We start from the raw sequence: 24,471 nt of genomic DNA on the forward strand, positions 1-24,471 counted from the left end.
AAATTTTAAGAAGTCAATTAAGGAATCCAGAAAGCTTCATTTTTGAGACAGAGTCCCAATTTGTCACCCTGTCTCACAGCAATTTGCAAACTCTTGGGCTCAAGCATCCTCTGGCCTCAGCCTCTTGAGTAGCTGGGACTACAGGCGCCTCACCACAGCTTTTGACTAATTTTTCTATTTTTAGAGACCGGGTATTGCTCTTGCTCAGTCTGGTCTCGAGCTGCTGAGTTCAAGCAATCCACCCACCTCAGAGTGCTAGAATTATAGGCGTAAGTCATCACGCCTGGCTCAGAAAAGATGTAAATACATTCATGGAAAGCAAGTAGAAATTAACCAACAGAAAAAAGTGAAACTGATTCACCTCTGGAGAGTTGGGGGGGAGAGTCCCAGACAAGACTCTGCACCCAACACCGACACGGGAATGAATATCCTCTCTACACTAGGAAATTCAAGATTTTTTGTGTAATTCAAATGATTCTCCAGGATTAGATGTGTCGAACTTTACCCAAGACATGGAAAAATTGAAGACAAATTCAGAGGTTCTTTGTCAAAGACAAAGAAAACATCATTATTAAGTTTCTTGGTGAATTTCTTCAAACATACAATAGATAACTACATTATAGTATTTGTTATAAATATTTCCAGAGATAGAACTCACAAGAGAAGTACTAGCATGAAAACAGTTTGCAGAATAGAAATCAGCTCCAGGAGCAAGAAAGTGTTCTTAAAATGCTTGTTTTAAAAGCATTTTTAGTATTTCCTAAAAACTGGTGTTTTTTTGTTCCCTCGTATTTTAAACGAGTTTTCAGTGTTCACATTGTGACTAAAACTGACTGCTCTAAGTGGCCTTGAATTGGCAGTCCCGTAGCAGCGAGTTTTACCTCAACACTGGTAGCTTAAAGTAGGCCAAGAATAGAGAGTTTTCAATAAGATCTGCTAACCAAAACTTTGTAACTTTGTTATACTAATGCACTAACTTTAGTTTCTTTCCCAGATATGTGGGAACTTCCTTGCAGCCCCAAAACGACTACAGAGTGTTCCACCACCTGTTTTTCCAAAAAGACAAGATAAGCTATACACCACCACAGATGATGTCCAAGGACCCCTCCAAACCTGCACACGAGCTGAAAGAATGACCAATATTAACCCCTATCTCATTATAATACTAAAATCCCCATCCTGGGAAGGAATTATCCCCCATTTTATGTTCATAGGAAATGTGTACTAGCATGATTCCTAACTGTACTTGTGTGCCCTGAACTCCACCCCAAACACTCAATGATGTTCATTCCCCTCATGAATCATTCCTTTCACCTCCAGAAAAAAAACCCTGACCCTGTTGGTCTTGAAAGTGGATTTGAGGCAGACTATACCTCCCACCTCACAGTTGACAAATTCCTTGCAATAAATGCTTTCTTGTTTGACAATCCTCTGTCTCAGTAATTGGCTGTTTGGCAAGCAACAGTGAGCTTCCCCTTGTGGTTTGCTAACAATAACTGAAATAAACCCATGACTGTATACACTCAATTAATCTTCAACAAGTCAAGTAATCTTGGGCCAAGAATACACAAGGGGGAAAGGATTTCATGTGCAAAATGAAAATTGTATTGTTATCCTGCACCATACACAAAAAAACTTGAAACAGATTAAAGACTTAAATGTAACACCTAAAATTGAAAAACACCTAGAAAAAACATAAGACATGACATTGGTCTTGGCAATGCCTTTTTTTTTTTTTTTTATTGAGACAGAGTCTCAAGCTGTTGCCCTCAGTAGTGTGCCGTGGTGTCATAGCTCACAGCAACCTCCAACTCTTGGGCTCAACCGATCCTCTTGCCTCAGTTTCCTCCTTTTAGTAGAGATGAGGGTCTCGCTCTTGCTCAGGATGGTCTCAAACTCCTGAGCTCAAGCAATCCACCTGCCTCAGCCTCCCAGAATGCTAGGATTACAGGAGTGAGCCACTGCACCCAGCCTTGGCAATGCTTTTTTAAGATACAAAACCAAAAGCATAGAAAAAGCAAAAATAAACAAGTGGAATTACAACAATGTTTCTGCAGAGCAAAGGAAACAACAAAATTAAAAGCAGCCCATGGAAGAGGAGAAAAATATTTGCAAACCAAATCTGATAAGAGGTTAATATCCAAGATATACAAGGAACTAATACAGTTCAATGGCCAAAAAAAGTAATTCTATTGAAAAATAAGTAAAGAACCTAACTAGATATTTTTCCAAAGGAGGCACACATGTACTAGGGGCCAATAGGCATATGAAAAGGTCCTCAACATCACTAATCATCAGGAAAATGCAAACAAAACTACAAAGAAATATTCTTCACACCTTTTAGGATGGCTATTATAAGAAAGTCAAAAGATAAGTCTTGGTGGAGGATGATGTGGAAGAAAGAGAATGCTTGCAGATTGCTGGTAGCAATATAAATTGGTACAACCATTGCAGAAAACTGTATGGAGGTCCCCCCCAAATTAAAAATAGAATGACCACATGTTCCAGCAGTTCCACTTCTGGGTATATCTCCTAGTCTATTTTCTGTTGCAATACCTGAGACTGAAAAATTTATAAAGAAAAGAAATGTAGGTTCGGTGCTCATAGTACAGTGGTTACAGCGCCAGCCACATATACCAAGGCTGGCAGGTTCAAACCTGGCCCCGGACAGCTAAACAATAATGACAACTGTAATAAAAAATAGCCGGGCTTTGTAGCAGGCACCTGTAGTCTCAGCTACTTAGGAGGCTGAGGCAAGAGAATCGCTTAAACCCAAGAGTTTCAGGTTGCTGTGAGCTGTGATGCCACAGCACTCTACCGAGGGTAACATAGACCCTGTCTCAAAAAAAAAAAAAAAAAAAGAAAGGAAAAGAAAAGAAATGTATTGCTTATAGTTTTGGAGGCTAGGGAGGTCAAGGGGCCACATCTGGTGAGGGTCTTCTTGCTAGCGGGGACTCTTCAGAGCCCAGAGGCAGTGCAGGGCATCACATAGTGAGAGGCCATGAACATGCTAGTTCAGGTCTCTCTTCTTATAAAACCACTAATGTCTTACCCTCATGATCACATGCAATTACCTGCCAAAGGTCCCATTTCACAAATGCCATTGTCAGATTTTTCACTTTTTTAGTATTCTTACAATGGAGGTGAAATTTCAATATGTGTTTTGGAAGGGACAAACATTCACAACAGAGCATCCTGCCCTTGGCACCCCAAAATTCATGTCTTTCTCACATAGAAATGCATTCATTCTATCTCCACAGCCCCAAAGTCTTTTTTTTGCAGTTTTTGGCTGGAGCTGGGTTTGAATTCGCCACCTCTGGCATATGAGGCCAGTGCCCTACTCCTTTGAGCCACAGGCACTGCCCCACAGCCCCAAAGTCTTAATCCATTCCAGCACCAATTCAAAAATCCAAAGACCAAAGTCCCCTTTGTGAAATGAAAACAAGTTTATCTACTTCCAAGATACAAAAGTCGGATAGGCATACAGCACACATCTCCATTCCAAAAGGGAGTAAGAAGCCAAAAGAAAAGAATAACCAGGCCAAAGCAAGTCCAAAACCAAGAAGGAAGACATTACATCATTTCAAAGCTGTAGAATAAATTCCCATGACTCCATGTCCAATATGTTCTGCACACAGGTGTGAGGGTTGGGCTGCCAAGGCCTTTGGCAGCCTTGCCCGTACGTCTTTGCTGGGCTCAGTCCACCTAGCTCTCTTGGGTTGCAGTCTTGTGCCAGCTCTCCCAGGTTGGAGCAGCATGCCGGTGGCCCTATAATTCTGAGATCTTGATGGCAGTCCTACTCACTTGGCTTTAGTAGGCATTGAAGTGGTTGGGACTCTGTAGCAACTCTGACCCCACATTTCTATTTGTTATTGCCACATTAGGAGCTATTGCAGGAGTTCAAGGCTCTTAGACTGTCACATACATCCTTTCAAATCATCATGCTTTCATAGGCCTTGATTTCTACAAGCCTTCATAATAAGCACCACGTGGATAATACCAAATCTTTTCTTTTTTTTTTTTGGCAGTTTTGGCCGGGCTGAGTTTGAACCCGCCACCTCCAGCATATGGGGCCAGCGCCCTAGTCCTTTGAGCCACAGGCGCTGCCCAATAATACCAAATCTTATGGCTCATACTTTCTGAAAGGGAGGATTGAGCCATACCTAGGACCACTTGAGCCACAGCTGGGGTGATGAAAGAGCTCTGTGTCAGAATTTGGGGAGGAGAAACCAGAGATGGTTCAGGGTATTGAGCACATGGAGAGTGCTCGGGAGCCACCCCAGAACCATCCTGTCCTCCCGGAGCTCTGAGCCTAAAGTGTGAGGTGAAGTGGTAATGATCTCTGAAATGCCTTCAGGGACTTGCTCTCATTATCCTCATGATTAAGACTAGCCATATTAATCTTTTTAGCAATGGTGGCTGGGCACAACCTTGCTTGATTCTCTCAAACACTTTTTGTTCTTTACTGGCCAGGATTAGAGGTTTTTTTGTTTGTTTCTTTGTTTGTTTTATGTTTTTTTTTTTTTTTGAGACAGAGCCTCAAGCTATCATCCTGGGTAGAGTGCTGTGGCATCAACGCCCACAGCAACCTCCAACTCCTGGGCTCAAGCGATTCTCCTGCTTCCGCCTCCCAAATAGCTGGGACTACAGGTGCCTGCCACAAAGCCCAGCTATTTTTTGGTTGTAGCCGTCATTGTTGTTTGGCAGACCCGGGCTGGATTCAAACCCACCAGCTCAGATATATGAGATATATGTGGCTGGCACCTTAGTCACTTGAGCCACAAGCACCAAGCATGGATTAGAGTTTTTCAAAACTTTACACTTTGCTTCTCTTTTGATTATAAATTCTGTCTTTATGTCATATTTTCTCCTGAAGCCTAATGTAAGGAATAAAAAGTAACTGTGCAATATCCTGAATGCTTTGTTGCTTAAGATATTTCTTCTGCCAGATATCCTAATTCATTGCTGTTAAGTTCTGTATTCCATAACATCCTCAGATATGAACATAATCCAACCAATTTCTTTGCCAACTGTGACAAAGATGCTTTACTCTAGTTTTTAGTACCTTATTTTTCAGTTCTAGCTGAGCTATCACCAGAATGGCATTTACTATCCATATATCTGTCAGCTTTCTGGTAACTTAAATAATCTTTTATAAGTTCCAAACTTTCCTTAGCCTTCTTGTTTTCTAAGCCCTCACCAGAATCCAAGCTTATTTTAGCCTGCTCCTCCAAACTCTTCCAATTTCAGCCCATTACCAAGTTTTGAAGCTGCTTCCACATTTTGCGGTGGTCATTATTAACAACAATCCCAATCCTAAATTCCAATTTTCTGTTACAGTTCATTTTCTGTTGCTATACCTGAATAACTTAGATAGAATGATTTATACAGAAAAGAAATTAATTTCTTATAGTTTCAGAGGCTGGGAAGTCCAAGGTCAAGGGGCGACATCTGGTGGGGCCCTTCTTGCTAGTGGAGACTCTTTGCAGGGTCCTGAGGCAGCAGGGCACATGCCAGGAGCTGGGGGTAGCTCAGGTTTCTCTCTTCCTATAAAGCCCTAATCAGGCCAGGCACAGTGGCTCACACCTGTAATCTTAGCACTCTTGGAGGCTGAGGCAGGTGTATTGCTTGAGCTCAGAAGTTCAAGACCAGCCTAAGCAAGAGTGAGATGCACCCCTCCCAGCTCTACTAAAAATAGAAAAATTCGCTGAGCATTGTGGCAACTGCCTAAAATTCTGGATACTGGGGAGGCTGAGGAAAGAGGACTGCTTGACCTCGGGGGTTTGAGGTTCCTGTGTGCTATGACACTGTGGCAGTCTACCCAGGGCATCAGAGTGAGATTCTGTCTCAAAAAGAAATAAAACTTAAAAATAAATAAATAAATAAATAAAAATAAAGCCACTAATGTGATCCCCTCATGACCTCATCTTATCCTAATTACCTCCCAAAGGTCCCACTTCTCAAATATTATAGTCAGATTTACAGCCCTCTTAATATTCTTACAATGGGGGTTAAGTGTCAACATTAGTTTCACTGGGGATAAACATTTAAACAATAGAAGTATATATCCAAATTAAATAAAATCACTATGTCAAAGAAAGATCTGCACTCGTATGTTCATTTCAGCATTATTCACAATAGCAAAGATAATGAAAACCTGAGTATCCATCAATTGATGAACGAATAAAGAACATATGGTTTTTATACACAATGGAATATTACCTAGCCTTAAAAAAGGAAATTATGCTACTTACAACAACATGGACGGACCTAGAGGACATTATGCTAAGTGAAAAGAAATAAAAAGACACAGAAAGACAAATACTGCATGATCTCACTTAGATGTGAAATCTAAAAAAGTCCAACTCATAGAAATAGGGAGTAGAATGCTGGTTACCAGAGGTCAGGTGGTGGGAGAAATGACCAGATATAGGTCAAAGAGTAAAAACTTGCAGTACAGATGAAGAAGTTCTGGAGACCTAACGTATACCACTGTGGCTATAGTTAATAACAGCGTGCTGTGTACGTGAAATATGCTGAGAGAACATCCTACGTATTTTCCTCACTCATACACAAAACTACTATTGGCTTGGCGCCTGTAGCTCAAGTGGCTAAGGCACCAGCCACATACACCCATACTGGTGGGTTCAAACCGGGCCTGGGCTAGCTAAGCAACAATGACAACTACAACAAAAAAAATAGCCGGGCGTTGTGGCGGGAGCCACAGCTACTTGGGAGGCTGAAGCAAGAGAATCACTTAAGCCCAGGAGTTGGAGGTTGCTGTGAGCTGTGATGCCACAGCACTCTACCCAGGGCAACAGCTTGAGGCTCTGTCTCAAAAAAAAAAAATAGTAACTACTCAAGGTGATGGATATGTTAATTTGTCTGATTATTGCAATCATTTCACAATGATACATATATATGAAAACATCATGTCGTCACCTTGAATAGTCAATTTTAAATTGTCAATTATACCTCAGTAAAGATGAAAAATAATAAGTAGTTATAGAAAAATTATAGCCGGGCGTTGTGGCGGGCGCCTGTAGTCCCAGCTACTCGGGAGGCTGAGGCAAGAGAATCACTTAAGCCCAGGAGTTGGAGGTTGCTGTGAGCTGTGTGAGGCCACGGCACTCTACCGAGGGCCATAAAGTGAAACTCTGTCTCTACAAAAAAAAAAAAAAAGAAAAATTAGAAAGAAATTTTCTACTTATTATATACATGAAAATACCAAATTTGATGAAAATACAATTTGAAAAGAAATTCAGACAAAACTTGATAATGATTACGAATACTCTGAGAAAGTATTAAAGAGAAAAGCTGGCAGTACCTTACAAAACAGACCATAAGCTAATAGATTCTGTTAAAAATATATAAGGTGGGCTCAGCAGCCATAGCTCAGTGGTTAGGGCGCCAGCTACATACATTGTGGCTGGCGGGTTTAAACCTGGCCAGGGCCTGCTAAACAACAACTAAAACTACAACAACAAAAAATAGCCAGGCATTGTAGCGGGCGCTTGTAGTCCTAGCTACCTGGGAGGCTGAGGCAAGAGAATCACTTAAGCCCAAGAGTTTGAGGTTGCTGTGAGCTGTGATGCCACAGCACCTTGAAGATGACATAGTGAGACTCTATCTCTTAAAAAAAAATATATATATGTATATACATATGTGTGTATATATACACGTGTGTGTGTGTATAGATGGTTGATCAGAAAATTTATTAATTGAGAGGTTCTGGCATAGAGACAGGGTGAAGGTCTGCAAGAAAAGAGAGGAGACCAGTTCAAGGACAAGGAATGGATTTATTATAGGGAAGAAAAAAATGAAGTCTGATGAGAAGTCAGCTCAGCTCCCACACATTTACAAAAGGCTTTCCTTAGCCTTATCAGTATAGCTAGAACAGGGCAGTGACTGGAGTAGCGTACCACCCAGGGCTCAGCTCTAGTATGGGTCAGGATTATGGGTGTATCTCTAGTACCTGCCAGGACATGAGTAAGGTGTTTCCAGGAACTCCAGCCTTGAGGCACTCGAGGAATCTGGGGGAGGAGATTGGTTATTTTCTAAAATGGCTACACTCTTAGACCAGGCATTTGGTGGCTCACACCTATAATCCTAGCACTTTGGAAAGCCAAAGTAGGTGGATTGCTTGAGTTTAGGAGTTCTAGACCAAGCTGAGCAAGAGTGAGAGCCCATCTACCAAAAAAAAAAATAGGTAAAAAATAGAGCCTGTAGTCCCAGATACTCAGGAAACTGAGGGAAGAGGGTTGCTTAAGCCCCAAAGTTTGAGGTTGCTGTGAGCGATGATGCCACAACACTCTACTGAAGGTGACAACTCGGTCTCAAAAAAAAAAAAAAGAGAACTCCTTTCCCACAGCTCCCCACTTTTTCAGAAATGGGGGCGCAGAAGTCTCTCAAAACTGCTTCCAACTCTTTTAGGAATATTGGGTTAGAAAGATTTTGGTGTTGTTTTGAGAGAACCTCTGTTAGAGAAGGAATTGGGTGACATGTTTAGAGAAGATATCTGGGAATATTAAGGACTAAAAAAATAAAAATCTTCTCATGGTAGCCCAAGGACACTCCAGGAAAGTCCTCCCCATGGTGACTCAACTTTTAGGAATTTATAGAAATTTAACTTCCAGGGACCTTAAAACTAATGCTTGCTTCTGCTTCTCTAAAAGCCCATGCCCACCTTCTCCAGTTTCATTCAAACTGACCAATGAGAAGGGTACTCTCGGACAAGGAACCCTTGGCTGGAGATAAAAGGGAAAGGACAGAGCTAGTCTGGGGACCTGGCCATTTTTGGATTTTAGTCCGCCATGGCTCTGCCGGCTGAAATAAAGCTTTTCCTCTTTTATTTTATCATTATTTTTTGAGAGCCTCAAGCTGTCACCCTGGGTAGGGCGCCGTGGCATCACAGCTCATAGCAACCTCCAACTCCTGGGCTCAAGCGATTCTCCTGCCTCCACTTCCCAAGTAACTGGGACTACAGGCGCCCACCGCCCGGCTATTTTTTGGTTGCAGCCATCATTTTGTTTGGCGGGCCAGGTTGGATTCGAACCCACCAACTCAGGTGTATGTGGCTGGCGCCTTAGCCACTGAGCCACAGGCGCCGAGCCAGCTCTTCCTCTTTTTTTTTTTGTAGTGACAGAGTCTCACTGTCCTCGGGTAGAGTGCCATGATGTCACACGGCTCACAGCAACCTCTAACTCTTGGGCTTAGGTGATTCTCTTGCCTCAGCCTCCCAAGCAGCTGGGACTACAGGCACCCCCCACAACGCCTGGCTATTTTTTTGGTTGCAGTTTGGCGGGGGCTGGGTTTGAACCCACCACCCTCCGCATAGCCACCCTCCGCATATGGGGCCGGCGCCCCACTCACTGAGCCACAGGCGCAGCCCCTCTTCCTCTTTTAAACACGGATATTTTAAACACGGATGTTTGGGTGTTTCTTTCTCTCCATCAAGCCTCATTTTTCTGCTACATTGTTGTTGGGGTAAGCTGCTAACTGTATTCTGAATGAACTAGATCACAGTTCATATAAGAAGCAGACCTAGGGTGGTGCCTGTGGCTCAAAGGAGTAGGGTGCCAGCCCTATATGCCAGAGGTGGCAGGTTCAAGCCCGGCCCTGGCCAAAAACTGCAAAAAAAGAAGCAGCAGAACTAGGGAGACACAAAGGAACAACAAAATTAAATGGGTAACTAGAAGATCCAGAGGAGCCAGCTTTGTGAGTCAAACCATGATTGCCTGTGGAGAGCCGGCTGAGAGATGACAGGGCTCTCACAACCTGGGGAACATTCAGAAAATGAACCCCCAACTGCTTCTCCGTTCCCAAAACAGCCATATTCCTTTCTTCATGCTCCCTTTGCCAGAAGTCATGTAACCCTTTCTTTCTCTAGTTAACTATCCAGAGATCCTTGTAGTCCCTCCCTTCCTTCTTCATGTCAGATGCTAAGAAAGTTGAGTAGTAACCACCAAGTCACAGTTCGTCCTTTGTTTTGTTAACTATGCTGAGATCCTCATGATCTTTTCCTCCTTACTTCTTGTCATATGTTAATGCTAAGTTGAGCAGAAACCATTAACAAGATGATTTGTCTTTATCAAATTCTTTTGCATTTCCCTATTGTACTATAAGACCAAAAATATGTCTTATGTTTATGCTACTTCCCTGTAGAGAACCCTGTACAGATACTATAAAATAAAGCTGATTTTGTGCTTTGGGACTGGCTGTAGCCACCAGCTCAGTCAGTCCTCCAGATCCCATCCTTCATTTCCATGTCTTCTCTTGTGCTGTATTTTCCTCATTCTCTACCAATTCCACTCTGGTTCGCTCCTCTTCGCCACACTCATTCGTGACAGTTGCCAGCTATTTTCTCTGTCTTCAGAAGTTGGCAGCCCATTCAGTTAATTTCTTGGCTGCATCTCTGAATCCAGACTACTTGATACAGAAGCAGTATTCTTCATTTAACAACAAACACAATCCTCCCTATTCTGTAGTCAAAAGGTCTAAGCCAGGGGTCCTCAAACTACGGCCCGTAGAGAACATTTATCTGGCCCACCGGGTGTTTTTGCTGCCCTGCCTGTCCTGCTTAGCAGCCCACTCATCCCGGTCCGCAGTGCACATGTGTGGAATGTGCGCCAACTCTCCAACTCCACTTCTTTTCTCTGTCTCTCCCTGACGGGTGCTTTTGCCGTCCTGCTTAGCAACCCACTCGTCCAGGCCCACAGTGCACATGTGTGGAATGTGCCCCACACTCTCTGACTCCCCTTCTCCTCTCAGTCTCTGGTGTAATCGGAGGAGTCACCAGGTTGCCTGTGCAGAGCCTGCTGCTAAGGACCAAGGTAAGTGGTTAGTTTTATTTATTTTTTTTTAGTTAGGAGGTCTATTTTTTTTTTATTTTGCAGTTAAGGGGGGCCTTTTTTTCTGGTTAGGAGGTCTTTTTTTTGCAGGTGGGGGCACCTTTTTTTGAAGTTAGAAGAGCCTGTTTTTGAAGTTAGGAGAGCCTTTTTTTTTAAGTTGGTTAGTTGATTGGGGGTGGTTTCTAGGGGAGTTGCATCACAGTGATAACGCAAATAGTCAGCACTCAGTGCTAATGTGAACTGTCAGTGCTCAGAGGTAATGCAAATAGTCAGTGTTCAGTGGTAATGATAATTGTAATGCAAATTGTTAGCGCTCAGTATTAATGCAAATTGTCAGCAGTCAGTGCTATCGCAAATGGTCAGCAGTCAGTGTTATCGCAAGGGGGCCCCAAACTGGTAATCAGCCTAGGGCCCCATCGGAACTTAATCTGGCTCTGCAGACAGCCAAGGAGTAGGAAACCCAATTTAATTGACAGTAAGTGCATTTATATTCTGATTGCTAATCAGTTGTGTATGATGTTGTATGTTGTGTGCTGTGTAAGCCCCGGTTCACAATGTTACGATCTCTGAGCAGTGTGAGTTCAGCCATATGCTTGTATGGCTGAACTTGCATTAGATTCAGAAGAAAAAAGGCATATGTGCCTTCATTTTTCTTCTCTTGCATGAGAAGACCCATGCAATCAGATTCCTGTGCAGATTCAGTTCAGAGATCGCAGTGTGGTTCGCACAGGGTAGTGTGAACTGGAAAGGTGGTGGAACCAGCTCTGTAATTGTGCCTGTTCCTTCACCACACCAGTGTGAGCCTGCGGTAAAAGCGGAATTCCACCATATGGGCACTGACGAGGCTGAAATGATGTGGATTGGCAAGGCTGCATTGATGGACACTGATCAGACTGCATTGATGGGCACTGATCAGACTGCATTTATGGGCAGTGCAGTCTATATGTCTCTGTGTGGGCAAAGTTATTGCTGGTATGTTGTTTTTGGAGCACTGTTTATATATATTGGTATTTTACTAATAGCAATTTGGAACCTCTAGGAAACAATGATATTAAGAAAGAGAAAAATTGACTTGGAGTGTAGGATATTCAAAGAACAGTGGACTTATGATTACTTTTTCGTGCAGTACAAGGAAAGAGCTATGTGTTTGATATACCAGAATATAGTGTCTGTGTTCAAAGAATACAATTTGCGTTGACACTATCAAACTCAACATAAAGATAAAAATGATTGGTCTGAGAAGTGAGAAAAGATAAAATATTAAAACTGAAATATACATTGACAACTCAGCAAAATACTTTTGTGAAGCAGAAACAGCTAAATACTTCATCACTGCGAGCAAGTTTTCAAGTTGCCAAGCTAATAGCGTGCACTGGCAGACCATTTGTGGAGGGAGAATTTGTTAAAGAATGCCTTCTTTCTGTTGCCAAAGAGATGTGTCGAGAGAAGGCCAATTTATTTGGTACAATGAGTCTTTCAGGACCCTCAATTACATGAAGGATTGAATAAATGGGAGACAATTTGCATCAGCATTTGCAAAACTCCGCAAAAAGACTTTGCTATTTTTCCTTGGCACTCGACAAAAGTAATGATGTTCATGATTCTGCACAAATTCTAATTTTTATTCATGGGATGAATGACTATTTCGAAGTCACAGAAGAGCTTGCTGCACTGCAAAGTATCAAAGGAACAACTACAGGAGAGGATATCTATGAAAAGTTTTGCCAAACTGTGAATAGTTTGGACTGGGCAAAACTAGCCAGTGGGACAACTGATGGTGCTCCTAGCATGGTGAGGTCAAAGAAAGGAGTAATTGCACACGTTAACCAAGAGATGGACAAACATAAACATTCTCATCCAATAGCCATACACAGCCTCATCCACCAACAAGCTCTGTGTAAGGAAATCACTGAAGTGGGACTCTGTTATGAAAACTGTGGTATCTTGTGTTAACTTCATTACAGGTAATGCACTAAACCACAGACAATTTCAGGAATTTCTGTCTGAGTTAAATGTTGCCTGTGAAGATGTTCCGTATCACACAGAAGTCCATTGGCTGAGTCAAGGGAGAGTTTTGAAACATTTCTATGACTTACTTCCACAGATTACAGCTTTTCTGCTTTCAAAAAACAAAGAAGTACCAGAGCTCAATGATGCAGAATGGAAATAGCACCTTGCCTTTCTGACAGATGTAACAGAGCTACTCAACGGTTTCAATGTGCAACTTCAAGGAAAGGGGAAGCTCATCTGTGATATGCAATCACATGTGAAAGCATTTGAAGTAAAATTAGGCCTCCTCATCAAACAATTGAAGGAGGAAAATTTCTGCCATCTCCCACAACTCAAAATCTGTTAGCAGAAAATCCATTGGTTGCATTCCCAAATAAAACATGTGTGGATTGACTGGAAAAGTTACAAAAGGAGTTCCCATTTAGATTCAAAGAGCTTCATCTCCATGAACAGGACATATAGCTTTTCTGTAACCCATTTTCTATTGACATTGAAAATGTGGGTATGATTTACCAAATGGAACTGGCTGAACTGCAGAATTGTGATCTCTGAAAGACACATGCAAGTCAAGCAGCTTTCCTAATTTCTATGCATCTCTCCCCTCTGAGACATATCCTAATCTCAGGAACCATGCACTCAAAATGGCAACCATCTTTGGCAGCACTTATGTCTGTGAACAGACATTTTCCAGAATGAAACATCTGAAATCTCCAACCAGATCTAGACTAACTGATGCACACTTGCATGACTTGTTAGGACTAGCAGTGACAAATACAGAACCAGAAATTGACCATCTCATTAGCCAAAAGCAGGCCCATAGTTCCCATTGAAATACTGGTAAGTTTGTTGATTTAACTTTACCTGTTCTTCATTTTAAATATTGTATTTGTTCCCATTTTGTTTTTTTACTTCAAAATAAGATATGTGCAGTGTGCATAGGAATTTGTTCATAGTTTTTTCTTTTGTCTGTTTGCATTGGTTTTTCTTTTAATTTTTATATTAAATCATAGCCGTGTACATTAATGTGATCATGGGGCACCATACACTGGATAGTTTTTTTTTTAACTATAGTCTGGCCCTCCAATGGTCTGAAGGACGGTGAACTGGCCACCTGTTTAAAAAGTTTGAGGACCCCTGAAGCCATGCTTAGTTTGGAGAGTCACAGCTGCTAAGAAATCTATTTCATCTTATAGTTTTATTAGGCTTTGGGATATATCCTCTAGGGCAGTGGTTCTCAGCCTTCCTAATGCCATGGCCCTTTAATAGTTCCCGTGGGTCACGACCCACAGGTTGAGAACCTCTGCTCTTGGGTTTCTTGTAAATCTTAGGACATGTGCGTAAAATGCAGAGAGAACCTCACGCCTCCAAGTCCTGTCCCAACCCCTGTAGCTATCCCCACAGCAGTAAGGAGTAGGATTAATATGGGGGCTCTTTGGGCCTGACATGTGTTTTTATTGGAAAGGGAAGTGTTGATCAAGAAGGGCAATGTTTATATTAGGAGACCAGCAGAGTACAGGTGCTTGTCCATTTGTGGGTAGGCAAGAATATTTTTCATTTCCTGTACATTTTTAACATTTCAAATAAGCCTAGTATGTCTCTTTTAAAATTTAGGTGGTCTTAATATTTATAAAGATACTTTGAGGTCAAAAACTGAATTTAGAATTTTGATTTTGGAAGGTTTGTAACAACATAAGTTTATTGTTAAATTCAGAAAATTTAGACATATATAGAAATGGCAGTTGTATGATCTTAAAATATCTGAATTAAATAATTTTTTAAAAAACTACCAGCTGGGGCGGCACCTGTGGCTCAGTGAGTAGGGCACCGGCCCCATATGCCAAGGGTGGCGGGTTCAAACCCAGCCCCGGCCAAACTGCAACAAAAAAATAGCTGGGCGTTGTGGCGGGTGCCTGTAGTCCCAGCTGCTTGGGAGGCTGAGGCAAGAGAATCGCGTAAGCCCAAGAGCTGGAGGTTGCTGTGAGCCGTGTGACACCACGGCACTCTACCAAGGGTGGGACAGTGAGATTCTGTCTCTACAAAAAAAAAAAACTACCAGCTGTAGATAAGTATATAAGGGGACTTTTACTAAGCAAACAAAGAGTAGGAGACAAAGAGGGACAGAAATTTTCAAAGATTGAGGAAGACTTGAAGGTAGGAAGCCTCTGGCCATTTCTCATCATGGTGGCAAAAGTTGTTAAGGTCCTAAAGGACATTTAAGTTAAAGGTGTCATTTTTAGGCTATTGAGAGTCATTATAAAGTTGGTATTGAGGCCCAGCCATGTTACAGAAGAAAATGAGGGGTTTACGCTGGATATTGGGCATGAGGTAAAGGGTGTTTAGGTTATGGAGAAGGTAGGAGTGGAGCCAGAACCCAGTAGAGAGGGATTTCTGGCTTAGAAATGGGAGTTGGTATATAAGTAGATGTTTTCTGAAAAGGTTTAGAATGTTCTGTTGGCTATGGAGGTAGGATAATTTTTAAGTAGAGTTATCTGTTTGGTCAGAAAATGAGGCTTCCTCCTTCTTGTGGTAGGTTAAGGACGATGGAGGTGTTTTAAATGTAACCAGGCGCTAGAATGGCAGTGTATGTGGGGGAAAGAGACAGGCAAAACCAGGATTGGAGAGATAAGGGTAATAAGGATTGGTTGAGTAAAAGGGGTAAAGAAGAAGGCAGTTTTAACTAAAAAGTCTTTTTTTTTTTTTTTTGAGACAGAGTCTTACTTTGTCACCTCAGTCGAGTGCCCTGGCATCACAGCTCACAGTAACCTCTAACTCTTGGGCTTATGTGAATCTCTTGCCTCAGCTTCCCGAGTAGCTGGGACTATAGGCACCACGCCCACCACAACACCCGACTATTTTTTGTTGTTGAGTTGTCATTGTTGTTTAGCAGGCCCAAGCCGAGTTCGAACTCACCTATCTTGGTGTACGTGGCCAGGGCCCTACCCACTGAGCTATGGGCGCTTTAACTAAAAAGTCTTAAAGGGAATAGGAGATATCAACATGGAGTTGCAAAGTGAATTTACAACTAGAAGTGAAGCTGCTACTAAAGGTATGAGGCCGTAAGGCCATCCTTTAATTGTTTTGTCTAGTTCTTTGGAAAAGTATGCTATAGGAAGATGATTAGGTTCTTTAGTTTGAGTGAGTATGCCAAGGGAAAATCTCTAACAGCTATCAACACAGAAGAAAAAGTGTTTGGAGGGATTGGTAAGGAAAATGGTTAAAGCTTGAAGGCTTGAGAGAGGGGGAGTTTGCAGAGTAAAGGTTCTTTAGGGTCCGCAGTAACTACCTGATACAGTAGCTTAGCTAAAATGCCAAAGCCCGGGAATTCACAGATGAAAAAAATTAGCCAGCCAATGAAGGATAGGAGAGAAAACTTCTCAGATCTGTCTTCTTGCAAAGATGAGGTGGGAAGGTTGGCAAAGGAGGGGGGAAATCTCAGGGAACTGAGGGTAAAGTTTCTGTTCTTCAGTCTCCGCATCTTCAGCAAGCAAACTTAGGAGTATAATCAGCTAATTTCATCAAAGACATCTATTCCTTCTGCAAAACAAACACAAAATTTTCTTGTGATCCTGGACTTGACTCCTACTGTTTGAAGACAGTACCCCAGCAATTAATTAATGTGAGAATGAAAGATTTCGGAGGGCCAGGTGCCGCGGCTCATGCCTGGTAATCCCAGCACTTGGGAGGCTGAGGCTGGTGGACTGCTTGAGCTCACAGGTTCAAGACCAGCCTGACCCAGAGCAAGACCTCGTCTCTAAAAATAGCTGGGCACTGTGGCAGGCACCTATGGTCCCAGCTACGTGGGAAGCTGAGGCAAGAGAATCACTTGAGTCCAAGAGTTTGAGGTTGATGTGAGCTATGATGCCACAGCACTCTACCAAAGGTGACAAAGTAAGACTCAGTCTAAAAAAAAACAAAAACAAAAGAATGAACAATATCAGGCAGGAGCCAAGAGTTAACATGGGTAAACAACCAATGCCTAGCCCAACTTGATTATCATTTCAGTATTAAAAAGGCCAGGGTACTAAAATCTCAAGGGGCCCGGTTACACTTTCTGATTGATGTACTTGCATTAGGAGCTGGACACTTGGCAGTCGGGTGGGAAAGGAGAGGTGATGGGTGACAGACTCTGGTGTTGTTCGCCTCTCCTGGTATGAAATTTCTGCTTGATGAATGAGCTAAGTGAAGGCAATGTGGCCACTGTGACATGCCCCCAAGTTGAGCCTCCATTCCACTAGTAGGCACTGGATGGAAGAAAGAAGTTCCCATTTCTTGGCAACACTTGTGTGGAACTTAGCCTCTGTAACAGGTAGCTGGGAGGTGGTTTTGCGTGAGAAATGCTGACATCTTGCCTCTCCTAGGAAGGTACTGTAGCCCTTAACTGAGAGTTGAGTTGAAGAGGAAGCTCTATGTTTTTGTTTCTGTCTGTACACACCTGGAAAAAAGTTTCCATCATGATGACCTGGGAAGCGTGAGAAAGTGAGGTGGTTCAGATGCCATAGACTTCCACTGTTTTGTTTTTTTTTTGGTAGAGACAGAGTCTCACTTTATGGCCCTCGGTAGAGTGCCGTGGCCTCACACAGCTCACAGCAACCTCCAACTCCTGGGCTTAAGCGATTCTCCTGCCTCAGCCTCCCGAGTAGCTGGGACTACAGGCGCCCGCCACAATGCCCGGCTATTTTTTGGTTGCAGTTTGGCCGAGGCCGGGCTTGAACCCGCCACCCTCAGTATATGGGGCCGGCGCCTTGCTGACTGAGCCACAGGTGCTGCCCTTTTTTTTTTTTTTTTTTTAGTTTTTGTTTTCTTTGAGACAGAGTCTAGCCTGGGCTAGAGTTCAACAGTGCCATCACAACTCACTGCAACTTCAAATTCCTGGGCTCAAGTGATCCTCCTGCCTCAGCCTTCTGAGTAGCTGGGACTACAGGTGTGCCTAGATAGATTTTCTATGTTTAGCAGAGATGGAGTCTTGCTCAGTCTGGTCTCGAATTCATGAGGTCAGGCAATCCTCCCAGTTCAGCCTCCCAGAGTGACAGGATTACAGGTGTGAATCACCTTATACCAAATTTTAGTAGTTTTTTGGTAGAGACAGAGTCTCACTTTATGGCCCTCGGTAGGGTGCCGTGGCCTCACACAGCTCACAGCAACCTCCAACTCCTGGGGCTTAAGCGATTCTCTTGCCTCAGCCTCCCGAGTAGCTGGGACTACAGGCGCCCGCCACAACGCCCGGCTATTTTTTGGTTGCAGTTTGGCCGGGGCCGGGTTTGAACCCTCCACCCTCGGTATATGGGGCGGCGCCTTACCGACTAAGCCACAGGCGCCGCCCAGTAGTTTTTTGTTTTTAACTGTTTATTGAGACAGAGTCTCACTCTGTTGCCATTTTAGCATGCCATGGCATCGTCATAGCTCACAGCAACCTCAAACTCTTGGGCTCAAGAGATCCTCTTGCCTCAGCCTCCCAAGTAGCTGGGATTACAGGTGCCTGCCACAATGCCTGGCTAATTTTTTTCATTTTTAAAGTAGAAATGGGGTCTCACTTTTGTTCAGGCTAATCTCGAGGTTGTGAGTTCTAGCAATCCACATGCCTCAGCTCTCAGAGTGTTAGGATTACAGGAGAGAGCCATCACGCTCAGCCTTAGTAGGTTTTGTTTGAATAATTTCTTTTTTTTTTTTTTTAATACTAGAATCTCTCTGTGTCCTGGGTAGAGTACCATGGCTTCATAGCTCACAGCAACCTCAAACTCTTGGGCTCAAGAGATCCTCCTGCCTCACCCTCCCCAGTAGCTGGGACTACAGGCACCAGCCACAAGGCCCAGCTAGTTTTCCATTTTTAGTAGAGATGGGGTTTCACTCTTGCTCATGCTGGTCTCAAAATTCAAAGTTCAAGCAATCCACCTGCGTTGGCCTCTCAGAGTGCTAGGATTATAGGGGTGAGCTACCACACCCAGCCTGAATAAATATTTTGTCATTTGATGTATATCCTTGTATCATTTCTAGGGACTTTTTTTTTTTTTGAGACGGGGTCTCACTCTATTGCCCAGGCTAGAGTGCACAGCGTTAGCCTAGCTCACAGCAACCTCAAACGCCTGGATTCAGGCAATCCTTGAGCCTCAGCCTCTTAGGACGTGGGTCTACAGGGACCTGCCACAGTGCCCAGCTAACTCTTCTATTTTTAGTAGAGCTGGGATCTTGCTCTTGCTCAGTCTGGTCTTGAACTCCTGAGCTCAAGCAATTCATCCGCCTCAGCCTCCCAGAGTGCTAGGATTATAGGGGTGAGCCATCACACCTGGCCTCATTTCTAGGGACTTTAAATATTATCCAGTTTTACTGTGAGTAGGGCCATAAAGCTCCTCAACTTTTTATGCTGGACCCCATAATTTTTTGAGCACTTCTTTATTTTCGGGCACAGAAAGATGCTCCCATTTCATCTTCTATTTTTCCAGCCCCAGTCTTGGAATCAGCCATTTCTCCTAAAAGCTCCAGTTCCTTTTAGTGAAGAATGGTAACTAGATAACTAGCAGGTGTCCTTGTTTTTACAGGATATAATTGCATCTTGGCTCTCTCTGAAGACAATGCTAGGAAATACATAGCTATGCCTGCATATATGTGTCATTATACATAGACATAATCATGAGTTCAGACTGATACTTCCACTCCTAGTCCAAGAGCCAGAGTTCTATTTTCCATATTTGTAATTTCCTTTACTTAGAAGGGGAGTACTTCGAATAGCAACCTGTCTCCCACTTTCCAAGGTTTAGAACTACAATACACATTAGAGAATTGTCTATCCATATGACTACGAAAAACAAACCTCCCAACTAGAATTCAGTACTTGTTTACTTCTTTTTTTTTTTTTTTTTTGTAGAGACAGAGTCTCACCGTATCGCCCTTGGTAGAGTGCTATGGCGTCACACAGCTCACAGCAACCTCCAACTCCAGGGCTTAGGCGATTCTCCTGCCTCAGCCTCCCAAGTAGCTGGAACTACAGGCGCCCGCCACAACGCCCGGCTATTTTTTTGTTGCAGTTTGACAGGGGCCGGGTTTGAACCCGCCACCCTTGGTATATGGGTCCGGCGCCCTACCCGCTGAGCCACAGGCGCCGCCCTTGTTTACTTCTCTTAGGAATGAGGATATACAGTAAAACTGCTGTAGTTAGAGGACAGACAAGTGTGCTCAGACAGTGGTCAGTCCCCAGTCCATCAGCCTCCTTCCCACTCAGTCCTCACCCATCTCCTCTAGGGAATGAACCTCATAGTTGCTGGTTTATCCATTCTTTGATTATTTTTACAAAAATATGCAGCTACATGAATATTTTTTATTTCCTCTTCTCTTTCAACTCAACACCCCCAGAAACATGCTGAGACAAAAGTTTAGCCTGAGAAATATTTACTCAAGGTCAACTCCTGAGGAAGAAAGGAAGCCAAATGGGCAGGGGGAGAATCTGAATTGAAACTCATAGGGGCCCTGAAGCATGTGGCCCATTAAAGCTGTTCCACGTGGGCACAAATGGCCGTGCCTTTATCCAGAGATGCAGCTAGTCACTAAGTGCAGGGAGCCCAGGAGGAGCATGTTCTGAGTCAAGTGGCTCTCTGCAACTAAGGAAAACCCCAAGAAGAATTTTAAGGAGCTGACAGCTTGAGTCTGTCTACTGACAGCACTCATAAAAGCTGGAGCAGTAAGTCCTTAGAGAAAAATCTGGGCCGCCTGTCTCTGTGTTCACTCAAGTCCACCCTGTGCCACCCAGACACACTTCTCTCTCACAACTTCACATAAAGCTGTAGAGCAGTTGCTCTAGAATTCCAGTGGGCCGCTGCTCCTGGGAAAACTTAGAAGGGGAGTACTTCGAATAGGATGAACGACAGTCCTTGATGCTGTTTGGAACAGCAAACAATATTCATCTCCCTCTTCTGCTATTCTTTTTTTGAGATGGAGTCTCACTTTGTCACACTTGGTAGAGTGCTGTCGCATCATAGCTCACAGCAACCTCAAACTCTTGGGCTCAAGCAATTCTCTTGCCTCAGCCTCCCACATAGCTGGGACTATGGTTACCTGCCACAAGGCCTGATTGTTTTTTAGAGACAGAGTCTTCTCTTTGCTCAGGCTGGTTTTGAACTTCTGAGCTCAAGCAATCCACCTGCCTTGGCTTCCCAGAGTACTAGGATTACAGGGATGAGCTACCGTGCCTGGCCTTCTGGTATTCTAAATTCCCCTCGCTCTTGGCCACCATCTTTCAAGCCTCAAAGGTGTAGTTAGTCACAAGACCAAACACATATCCTTTATGAATCTGAGCACCTGATGGAAATTCCCTTCTTAGGTCAGGGATGCGGCCTTGTCCATTGTCTGTTTATCATCACAACTGGGTGAATTTAAGGAGCATGCAGGCAGGCTGCTTAGACAGACATTTCTTCTTGACCTCCACATGTAACAGTTTTTTCTTATGATGATCAGTCATTTACTCCTGGTCTGCTGGTTCTCAGACACTCCAATGGGTCCAGGCAGTATCCATAGTTTATTACAGTGGAGATCTTGCTACCCTTTGAGGACAGGGATCTCTAACCCCACAAAGCCCAAATTTGTAGAAATAGAAAGCACAAAGTCACCAAATGGTTCACTGGGAGTATCGTTAAGTGGGGCCAATCCTGCACCTGCTCCTTGGACTCAAGCGACATGAAAGTGTTAGATTCTGGGATAGCATCTTGGAGGATGGTGCCCTTTGGTTGTCGCATGTTATCCCTAAGCTAGTTCTTCAACTCCACTTCAGCAGGCTATCCCACACCTTCTAGGACAGTGATTCTCAACCTTCCTAATGCCGTGGCCCTTTAATACAGTTCCTGTGGGTCACGACCCACAGGTTGAGAACTACTGTTCTAGGGGATGGGTGTGTATAAGATATGACCAGTAGAGTGTTTGTGTTTTGTTAAAAATGACATCCCCAGTAGGTGACAGTGCACAATAAGTGCACCTTATTGTGGTAAAGGAGATCTTATCTAATGCCTTGTCATGTGGGATAATCAGTATCTATACTCTCCTACAAATAATCTAATTAAATCATCCACTTCCAGCGTTACACACTAGAGTCAAGAGTTAGTTCCATATTTTTGTACTCACAAATTACATGAAATCATTTTCCTTAGTCTGTTTTACATTTGCGCAAGTACAACTTTTTGCTTTGACTGTTTCAAATCTTAGTATTAAGCGTTTTGTTAAAAATGACATATCACCCTGTTGGTGAATAACCTCTTGATTCTAGGTAGACATTTTCTTTTAGCACCTTGAAGGCATTCTTTTATTATTTGCTGATTTCCCTTGATGCTATTGAGAAGTCAGCCTAGCGTGTAAAATTGGAAGAAGGTGACGATTCAACTACAAAGCATCAGGCTTTCAACTAATATTCCCATCCTTAAAACCTACAGTGATGATGATAACATATTACAAATAGCAATACAGCAGGATTTATTTTACATTTTAGACTTGGGCTAAAAATGAGTTATTTTCCCTTTCCTTTTTTAGCTGCTTTTTTTTTTTTTTTGAGACTGAATCTCACTCTGTCATCCTGTGTAGAGTGCCACAGCATCATCATACCTCACAGCAACCTCAAACTATTGGGTTCAAGTCATATTCTTGCCTCAGAGCCCTGAGTAGCTGGGACTACAGGAACCTACCACTGTGCTGGGTTAGTTGTTTCTATTTCTATTAGAGACAGGGTCTTGCTCTTGCTCAGGTTGGTCTCGAACTGCTGAGCTCAAGCAATCCAACCATTTCAGCCTCTCAGAGTGCTAGGATTATAGCCAGGAACCACCTCACCTGGCTCCTGTTACATTTAGTATAATGTTCTTACAGTGGGTGGGGGAGGTAATTTTTTTTTTTTTTTTTTGAGACAGAGTCTTACCCTGTTGCCAATAGGTTAGAGTGTTGTGGTGTCAGCCTAGCTCACAGCAACTTTAAACTCCTGGGGGTCAAGAGATCCACCTGTCTCAGCCTCCCAATTAGCTGGGACTACAAGTGCCCACCAAGACACCTAGCTAATTTTTCTATTTTTAACAGACACAGAGGTCTTGCTCTTGCTCAGGCTGCTCTTGAACTCCCGAGCTCAGGGTATTTGCCCTCCTTGGTCTCTCATACAGCTGGGATTACAGGCATGAGCCAGTGTGTCCAGTCCTGTAAAAATTGTTTTGTTTTTCTTTAGAGATAGAGTCTCACTTTGTCGCCCTCAGTAGAGTGCCGTGGCATCACAGCTCACAGCAACCTCCCACTCCTGGGCTTAGGCGAGTCTCTTGACTCAGCCTCCCAAGTAGCTGGGACCACAGGAGCCCGCCACAACGCCCAGCTATTATTTTTGTTGCAGTTTGGCCAAGGCCAGGTTTGAACCCGCCACCCTCAGTATATGGGGACTGCACCCTACTCACTGAGCACAGATGCTGCCCTGTAAAATTGTTTTTAAACTAGGGTGCGTCCCACATTTTTCACACTAAATCTAAAGAAACAACTTTTTTTATTTGTTTGGGGTTTTTTGCAGTTTTTGGCTGGGGCTGGGTTTGAACCCGTCACCTCCGGCATATGGGGCCTAGCGCCCTACTCCTTTGAGCCACATGCACTATGCAGAAACATTTCTCTCTTTTTTTTTGCAGTTTTTGGCCGGGGCTAGGTTTGAACCCACCACCTCCAGCATATGGGGCCGGTGCCCTACCCCTTTGAGCCACAAGCATCGCCCAGAAACAACATCTTAAGACACTGTTAGCCCAGCACAGTGGCTCACACCTGTAATTCTACCACTCTGGAAGATGGAGACAAGAGGATCACTTGAGCTCAGGAGTTAGAGATTAGCCTGAGCAATTCTGAGACCCTATCTCTACTAAAGCATAGAAAAACTAGCTGGGTGTGGTGGTGGGCACCTATAGTCCCACCTACTTGGCAGGCTGAGACAAAAGAAGATAGCTTGAGCCCAGGAGTTTCAGGTTGCTGTGAGCTAGAAAGCTACAGCATTCTAGCCCGGGGCAACAGAGTGATAAGCAGTCTTAAAACAAAACAAATGAAAACAAAATCCACTTCCTTCTTTCAGCTTTTACTCACAAAATATATGGCATATTTGAGACTGCTGTTAAATAAAATTTTCAGCAATGAACATCTGGTACCATTTTCTTTAAACATGCTATCTGCTGAAGGCATTACAGACAGAATCTTTGCCAGCAGAAGTCATATTTTCAAGGATCTCAGGCTGAGAGTTCCTGATAGCTAAAAGCCCCAGGGTCTCAGACTGATTTGTCTTTTGGAACTTCTCCTGTGCCCCTCTACTCAGACTGTGGTTTTCCTGCCTGGATAACAGAACTAAAAAACAAAAGCCACTTCCTTCTTTTAGCTTTTACTCACAATATATATGGCACATATTTTAGTTCTGTTCTTTTGCCACAAGTTGACAAATGATGCCCATCCAAGTGGCGATATAGGCACATGCCACAATACAGTATGTGTCCATGGTTTCCATAAATACTATTTCCATAGTAAGAAAGCAGTGGCCCCAGGAGAAAAGGAACCCCCAGTAGGGAACCTTTGGCCTCAAATGACACAGAGTTGAGTCTGTCAAAGGCAAATCTGAAAAATGCTACACAGATACAAAACC

This window comes from Nycticebus coucang, chromosome 4, assembly GCF_027406575.1.
Source record: "Nycticebus coucang isolate mNycCou1 chromosome 4, mNycCou1.pri, whole genome shotgun sequence".
Lineage (NCBI taxonomy): Eukaryota > Metazoa > Chordata > Mammalia > Primates > Lorisidae > Nycticebus > Nycticebus coucang.